Genomic DNA, 7,635 nt, shown 5'->3' with positions numbered 1-7,635 from the left:
CTATTACGAGACGATATTTGAATCCATTACAAATTTTGAAAGTTTATTGTTTATTCACCCTAGAAAATTAATGCATGTGTGATTTGATCAGCGTTAGACATGGTATTACATACAGCTGAGTACATTTCTAATGAATATGTTGTCACATAATTGAAACTGATGTACGCGAGTTGCATAGTATCGTGGCATATTTCTGCCATAATATAACCACTAAAGGTTCGCGAATTAATTCATGTTTAACACATTATAATCACGAAAATTATCTGGTTATCTATTTAGCATTCGTAATAAATTGACCGTAAGATAAATATCATAATGGAAATAATTGTCATTGTCCAGAACTGCCACCAGTTAAGTTAACTACTGTGAAATCATTAAATTTCGTGGGGATATGAATTCGTGGATTATCCCCCAGCAAAGGTGGAGGGGTATAGTTTTGGGGTTGTCCATCCATCCATCAGGCCGAAGCCATATCTAGGAAGTGGTTTGGAATATTTAAATAGAACTTCATAAAGATTCTCGGGTAAGAAACGTTAGGCCAACACGACTTTTGTCACCATTGAGGAAACGGAGTGGAATGGATTTGTCTGTATTTATGTACACGTTTATTGCGAGATCATTCATTCGAAGATATATACAACAAAAACAAATTTACCAGCCTTGTATGGCAGCATATAACTGTACAGATGACACAGACAGCCAAACGAAATAACAAACAAACGTTTTATTGCTTTTGAAAGTAGCTTTTTTTGCTAATATTAACTTCTTTGCCATATTTAAGCAAATGTCATTGTATTAGGCTTAGAGTGTATGCTGGGTGACTATGTAGTACAATGATGTTCTGTTGTTTGGTTCTAAACAGCGGGATTTAAGGCACCAAATACTTCTATTGCTTCATCAGCTGTAACTGGCATGCGCAAATGTTTTCGTCTTATTTCCCGTTCAAACTGTGCTTCTGTTTCGCTTATGCCCCGCATAACAGAATTCTGATGACACTTGATCAAGGTCTCTCTGGTTCAACGTAACCTTGTAATCAACACCACCTGGAAAGGGAAAAACATTAAAAATCTGATATCAAGCATCTCTTCTTAGTCGGATTATTAAATACGTAGGATGCTGCGGAAACTTGGATAAGAGTTACGTTTGTTATTGATACTTATTTTCATCAGGAGTACAACCAGTTTGACATTTCGCCAACACTGGCGATGTGACGGCACGGGTCACACGCACATAGAGGTTAAGTAAATGTACCAATCACGTAAGCAAGAAGTTCACATCGAGGTTGTTTATCAGTAATTTCCAAGTGTCTAGCATTGAGGCTGAAATGCCAGCAGGACGGGTGCATGCATGGTTTAATGATATTTCAGAACTTCATTTCATGTGAATTATCAGATCTTACTAGCGTCAAATAACAGTCACCTGTGGCAGCCTAGCACAAGAAAGAAATATGATTCAGACAAAAATAAACTAGATGCACTGTAGTGCATTTAAAAGAGACAATGTTCTTTGGAAATCACTATAAATACATCAGATAATTTGAAAAGTATCACGATTCAATGTACCACTGTACCATAAAAAAAGAATGACATGCGCAGTTATAAAGAAAAAAATGTTTCAGATCGTTATCCATACGATTAGCCCGCCCGCTTAGTTCAATAGAGACCGCGCAGATCTTCGGATCTAGGGATCGCGAGTTCGATCCCCTGGCGTTGCGTATGTTCTCCATGACGACTTGATAAAAGACATCGTGTTTGACATCATTTGTCCTCCACCTCCGATTCATGTGGGGAAGTTGGCAGTTTTTTTGCGGAGAACAATGTTTGTACTGGTACAGAATCCAGGAACACCGGTTCGGTTAACTGCCGGCCGTTACATAACTGAAATACTGTTGAAAAACGGTGTTAACCCAAAACAAATTATCTATACGATCATAGTTCTTCCAATTACAGACGCAAGATGAAACAAAGTGCCAGTAAGTTATACAAAATGTATCCTTAGCATTCGTATACCATATCACCCTTGAAACTTCTCACTTTAAAAAAAAAGTATAGGCCTACTCAATTTACCAAACAACTCGGGCATATAGTACATGAGGTCTGGTTTCCCGCTTGGGGAGTCTTCAGGTCCATTTCTCCGTATTGCATGTTGATTCCATTCCATTCGCACTCGGTCAAGCTCTTTCTGTATTATGTCAATGAAGCAGAAACGCACGCATTCTCTGGTAAATAGAAATGCAATTTAATGAAGGATATCGCTCAGAAAATCTGAAAGTGTACAGATGCATATAAATATATATACAGTCAAACCTGTCTATAAAGACCACCCTTGGGAAAGCCAAAATTTGGTCTTTATTGAGAGGTGGTCTTTATTCACAGGTTAAAAATACACTGTAAATGTTAGAATGGGAAACAAAACATGTGGTCTTTGGAGCCAGGTGGTCTCTATTCAGAGGTGGCCGTTAACACTAATACAAGCCTAATACAATGACATTTGCTTAAATATGGCAAAGAAGTTAATATTAGCAAAAAAAGCTACTTTCAAAAGCAATAAAACGTTTGTTTGTTATTTCGTTTGGCTGTCTGTGTCATCTGTACAGTTATATGCTGCCATACAAGGCTGGTAAATTTGTTTTTGTTGTATATATCTTCGAATGAATGATCTCGCAATAAACGTGTACATAAATACAGACAAATCCATTCCACTCCGTTTCCTCAATGGTGACAAAAGTCGTGTTGGCCTAACGTTTCTTACCCGAGAATCTTTATGAAGTTCTATTTAAATATTCCAAACCACTTCCTAGATATGGCTTCGGCCTGATGGATGGATATATATATATATTTAAAAATTCAGTGGAGCAATTTATAAAACATACAAACGTAAATGGATTTTCCGTATACCAATGTTGTAGGTAACTGCATGTAGCGGTCTAAAAGTGTTGTTATTTGTGGCTAAAAGTCATTGTGTATTTGGTGGAAAATATAATATTATGGTTTTACTAACTTTACACTAACTTGAATAAGAATAAGCAAAACTAACTTTAACGATATATGATGTAGAGTGGTAAGGCCTCTACCTCTTGCCACCAATGTCAATATGTTAAAAGACAGATTTAACAATATTTTCACCTAACAATAATTAAAAACGAGAAATGTCACAGTGGGTGACAAATGCACCCCACACCCACCCATCCCGAAAGATGGTTTCGGTTTCAACAAAGGATTGTCTACATATTGTTTGGAAACAGGTTTTACTGGGAGGACCCCTGAGACCTTGATCTTTGACCTATCTACTCTATATTCAAAACGGATTATCCACCTCATAAGACCATCATCAAGTGAAATATGGAGCTTAAGCACAAATGGTTTTTCTAGATACTAACCAGAACGGGTTTTATCATCAAGGCCCTGAGAATCTGACCTTTAACCCAGCAAACCCCCAAAACAGTAGGGTTCCTCACTTCATAAGACAATCAATCTGTGAAATAAGAAGGTTCGAAGTCGAAGGGTTCTCAAGATATTGATCGGAAACGGTTTTTACTATCGTGGTCCCTGTGACCTTGACCTTTGACCCAACAACCACAAAATCAATACAGTTCCTCTACTCCATAAGATGAATCACCCTGTGAAATAAGAAGGTTCTAAGTCAAAGGGTGCTTAAGATACCAACGGATCGGAAATGAATGTGTCGACGAAAGAACGGTTTTTATGAAAGCCAAGAAAATCGTTGCATTTGATTGGTTAAAATGCATGGTTTATATGGAAACAATCTAAATTGTTTGTGCGACGGCCCTGATGTTTACAAGATGTGGATAAAATCCTTTCATATGAACACCATACTGAAGTGCTGTAAGAGTGAAAAATAGGATATACTTCGTTGTTTCTGGATAAATACCTATAAATTGATAATTCGTTTTCATTTCCAGTAGCATGGCGACGGTTTCAGTGCAAAAATTTGATAAAGCAACGGAGTTCAAAATTTCAGGCAGAAGTGATAATATACATGTAGCTTTATTAGACATGCCAGAGAGCACGTAAAACGCAAGAACTTTTTCGGCAGGCCGATTTTGTGCTACATCTTTTATGAGGGCAGGACAAAATCAATTTAAAAGACATGTAGCATAGTCCAGTAAGTTGCACGTTTGATTAAAACTATACTGGCCATCTTTCGTGACAGATAGCTTATGTCCTAATATGAAATGGTCCAATTCCAATTGAAAAGTTTCTGGTAATATATCAGTTAATTGATATTGGCTTTATATGCTCACATGTCGAGGGCTTAGAGCGAAACTGGTCTATCTGCTTCTATTTCTATATACAGATAGACCAGTTTCGCTCTAAGCCCTCGATGTGTAGTTCGTCACTTGTTGAGAGAAGTCCAGCGTTTTCCATATCTTTAAAGAGATCTATCCAGTACTGACATCCACCTTGTCTGTTTGACAGCCACCAGCGCTCTATATACGCTGTGGTGAAAAATAGATTTAGAATTAACTGAAACTTTAATACTTGTTTTTGGGAACGGTTCTCGCCGGAAATAAAGAATTTAGAAACATTGCTTTTGCGACAAGGTGTGTCTTAAAAGTAGTCATCTTGTGTATTGTAAAATAAAGGTAATACAGTGTAACTTCCGAAAACCGGACCTTCTGAAAACCGGAAACCTTTGAAAACCGCACGAAACTCAAGGTCCCGTTATTTTCTGTTCTTATTTCTATATATTTTTAACTTCTGAAAACCGGAACTTCCGAATTCTGAAAACCGGACGATTTTTGAAGCACCGTTTATATTTTAACACTAAAATTGAATTCCAAAAACCGAACAGCAAATTATTTGCTGGATTAAAAGTGTCACCTGATAATCCAAAAACGCTGTCAACGTGTCCTTTTGTTTATCTTTTAGCGGCACGCGTTTATTTTGACACGCTATATAATCACAATGATCATTTTATGCAAAAGTAAGGAAGTAATCAGCGGTAACTTTAATTTGTATTCAGTTAATGAAAATGTGATGAATTAAAACTCTTACGTGTTAAAAACTTTCTTAATGTTTGAGAGAAAAAAAGACAGGTGTTTTAATTGATTTAGTTACATCGATTAAACTGTGCATTATCAATATTAATTAAAATTTAATGTTGACGAACCCGGGACTCCAAAGATGGTAAAATGTAAGTGGAAAATATTTGCGTAAATGCTATTATTAAAGATGTGTGTTTTTTTTTTTATATTTGTTATTTATGTATTTATTGTCCTTAATATTTGTAATTAATTAATTAATTAATTAATATCTTTATATGAAATTGTAAAATTAAAAAGGATAATAATCTCCTTCATCCTACATGTAAGAAAACATAACTATTGTGCACCACGTCCACTTTGCCTACAAACTTCTGAATTCCGGAAACCTCCAAAAACCGAACTTTTCGGCCGGTCCGCAGGTCGTTCGGTTTTCGGAAGTTACACTGTACAGGTATAACCTAACATTATTGAAACTGAATTAGAGAACAAACTTTAATCAACTACAGCAAAAGACTAAGACAGAAATTCTAAGTAAGTCTGCCAGCCAAATGTTTATAGCTCGATTATGAAGAAAGCTTGTGGCTTATAGAGTCACTTTCCAGTGCGCTTCCTGCTTAAACAGTATATGTACTGTTATATTATTATGAGGCGAGGTAGCCACCTGTAAGATTCGAACCCACAACGTACGGGTTGATCGGCCGGCACCTTAGGCTAAACTCTACCGTAGTACGAGTACTTCATGACTTGTATCTCACCATTTATAGCATTTAAATACTCCAGAAAGAAGGTCGCTACAATTTTTGGATCGTTGTTAGATCTGGCAACTTTCAGCCGAAGTATTTTTCTAGAAAATCTGAAGTGGAAAATGTTAAAGAAACTGTGTCATACCCTCAACAAAATTTATAATTGGTCAACCAGTATTTTATTGAAAAGTAGAAGGCCACACTGCTGAAAATTGTACATGTATTAAAATTTTCATTGTGCAAAGAAGGCAAAGTACTCAATTTTAAGATCGGATATTCTCAGTTTGATTGCAATCAGTTTTTAGATACATTGCATTTTATCAACGATTTCTGGAATTAAGCCACCACTCTTTAAAAAAGTCGCATTTGTAGATTTAAGAAAGTGACCGATTAGAAATTTTGTTGAGTATAGAAATTGGGTGAGACGATTTCGGAAAATATAAATTGAATCTCAATGGTCTGTTACATACTACCATCAACATGAAATACTACACTTTATATTATATTATGTTAAATATGTACCCAAACAGAATCGGTTCGAGCCAACGAGGTTTGTTTATAAGTCATTTTATGCCCAACAGAATGAAGATATTTCGGGATTCTTCTGTATAAACCTGTACACAAGCTTATACTGCTATAAAACATATATATACTGAAATGCCTAAGGAACTTACCCACATATTGCCCCGTGGATGGGAAAACCGTACGGCTTCAGCTTATCGTATCCATCGATATGCACCAAGTAATTGGGTCCTTTATTGATGTAGATTCTACGTGTGAACTGGCGATGTTGCCGAAGTCGGACACCTTCTGGATCAAGTTCTCTTTGAACTGCAGCCACCGTTTGTCTTACAAAAAATGTTCAGTATATAATGAGAATTTTGCCAAACAATTGAAAAGAGGGAAATGTATATCATTTTAACGTATCTTTATCCAGGCTTTATTGAACTGTAGAATCGTCACATGCACTTGTATTGAAATGCCTGGATTTTTGATATCGCTGATACACTGGTGTTATTTAACAGAATGCAGACAAACATGGGTAGTTGAAAGCTCTACACAGGGTGCATTTTTGCAAAATGTGCCTGTCGCAGTACTTTTAAGTGTTTTGGTGGTAATTAATTTTCAGAAAATGTAATATGAACAGATTATGTCTTTTAGAGCTTTATCAACATATGGGGCGATATTATTCCGTTTCTTGAATATAAAATCCTTCATATTCCACTACAATTACATTTTTATTGGTCCTTTTCGTATTAAAACAAATGTTTTTATTCAGTTATATTGTATGTGTCTGGTTCTTTTTAGCCGTTAATAACGTAGTTAACGTGCTAAACACCAACGGTAATTTCCGAGTTAAAATGTACTTGAATCTACCGTGCACGAAGTTTAGCCTATTTGATCGTTCTATAATGTACTTGGGAGTAGTGGGTAACATAGTACAACATACTTTAACGTAGTGGTCGTCATAGTTAATTAGTACTGGGGAACGTACGTTAAAGGACGACAACATACGTAACTCTTATTAATAGCTACTCACGGCTACGTTGAGGTTAAAGTACGTCCAACATTAATTCATTCATTATCATTTAGTTTAAACTGCCATACAGTGCCTTATTGGTCCGAGAGCTCACGGACTTTTATTGCAACAATTGAGGCCAAAAGAAATTTATACATTTTTGGAAACAATATTTCATATCCTCCATGAAAACCCATTTCTTAAGTGTCAAAGCCGTGCCTATCTATGTTTTGTTCACTTATGTTTGTGATAGGGGAGGTAAAACTCACTTGTTAAATTTAGGGGGTAGGGTAAAGTTTATGACTACCAGTTTTTTCACTGTTTAATTATAGTAATTATCTTATTGTCAGTAAATGTATATATGT

At 36.0% G+C, this 7,635-nt stretch overlaps 1 long non-coding RNA gene across 1 annotated transcript; it reads right to left on the bottom strand.

Moving 5' to 3' along the window:
• Positions 1-624: 624 nt before the first annotated feature.
• LOC128558986 (uncharacterized) lies at positions 625-7,317 on the bottom strand. The gene is made up of 4 exons (XR_008372003.1): positions 6,426-7,317; positions 5,764-5,861; positions 2,067-2,218; positions 625-1,043 (listed from the first exon to the last, which is right to left on the bottom strand). It is a non-coding gene; the product is annotated as an uncharacterized LOC128558986 (long non-coding RNA).
• Between the last annotated feature and the right edge of the window lie 318 nt (positions 7,318-7,635).

The sequence above is a fragment of the Mercenaria mercenaria genome, chromosome 8 (assembly GCF_021730395.1).
Source record: "Mercenaria mercenaria strain notata chromosome 8, MADL_Memer_1, whole genome shotgun sequence".
Taxonomy (NCBI): domain Eukaryota; kingdom Metazoa; phylum Mollusca; class Bivalvia; order Venerida; family Veneridae; genus Mercenaria; species Mercenaria mercenaria.
Note: the sequence above shows the minus strand (reverse complement) of the source record. Positions and strands in the feature narration are given on the sequence as shown.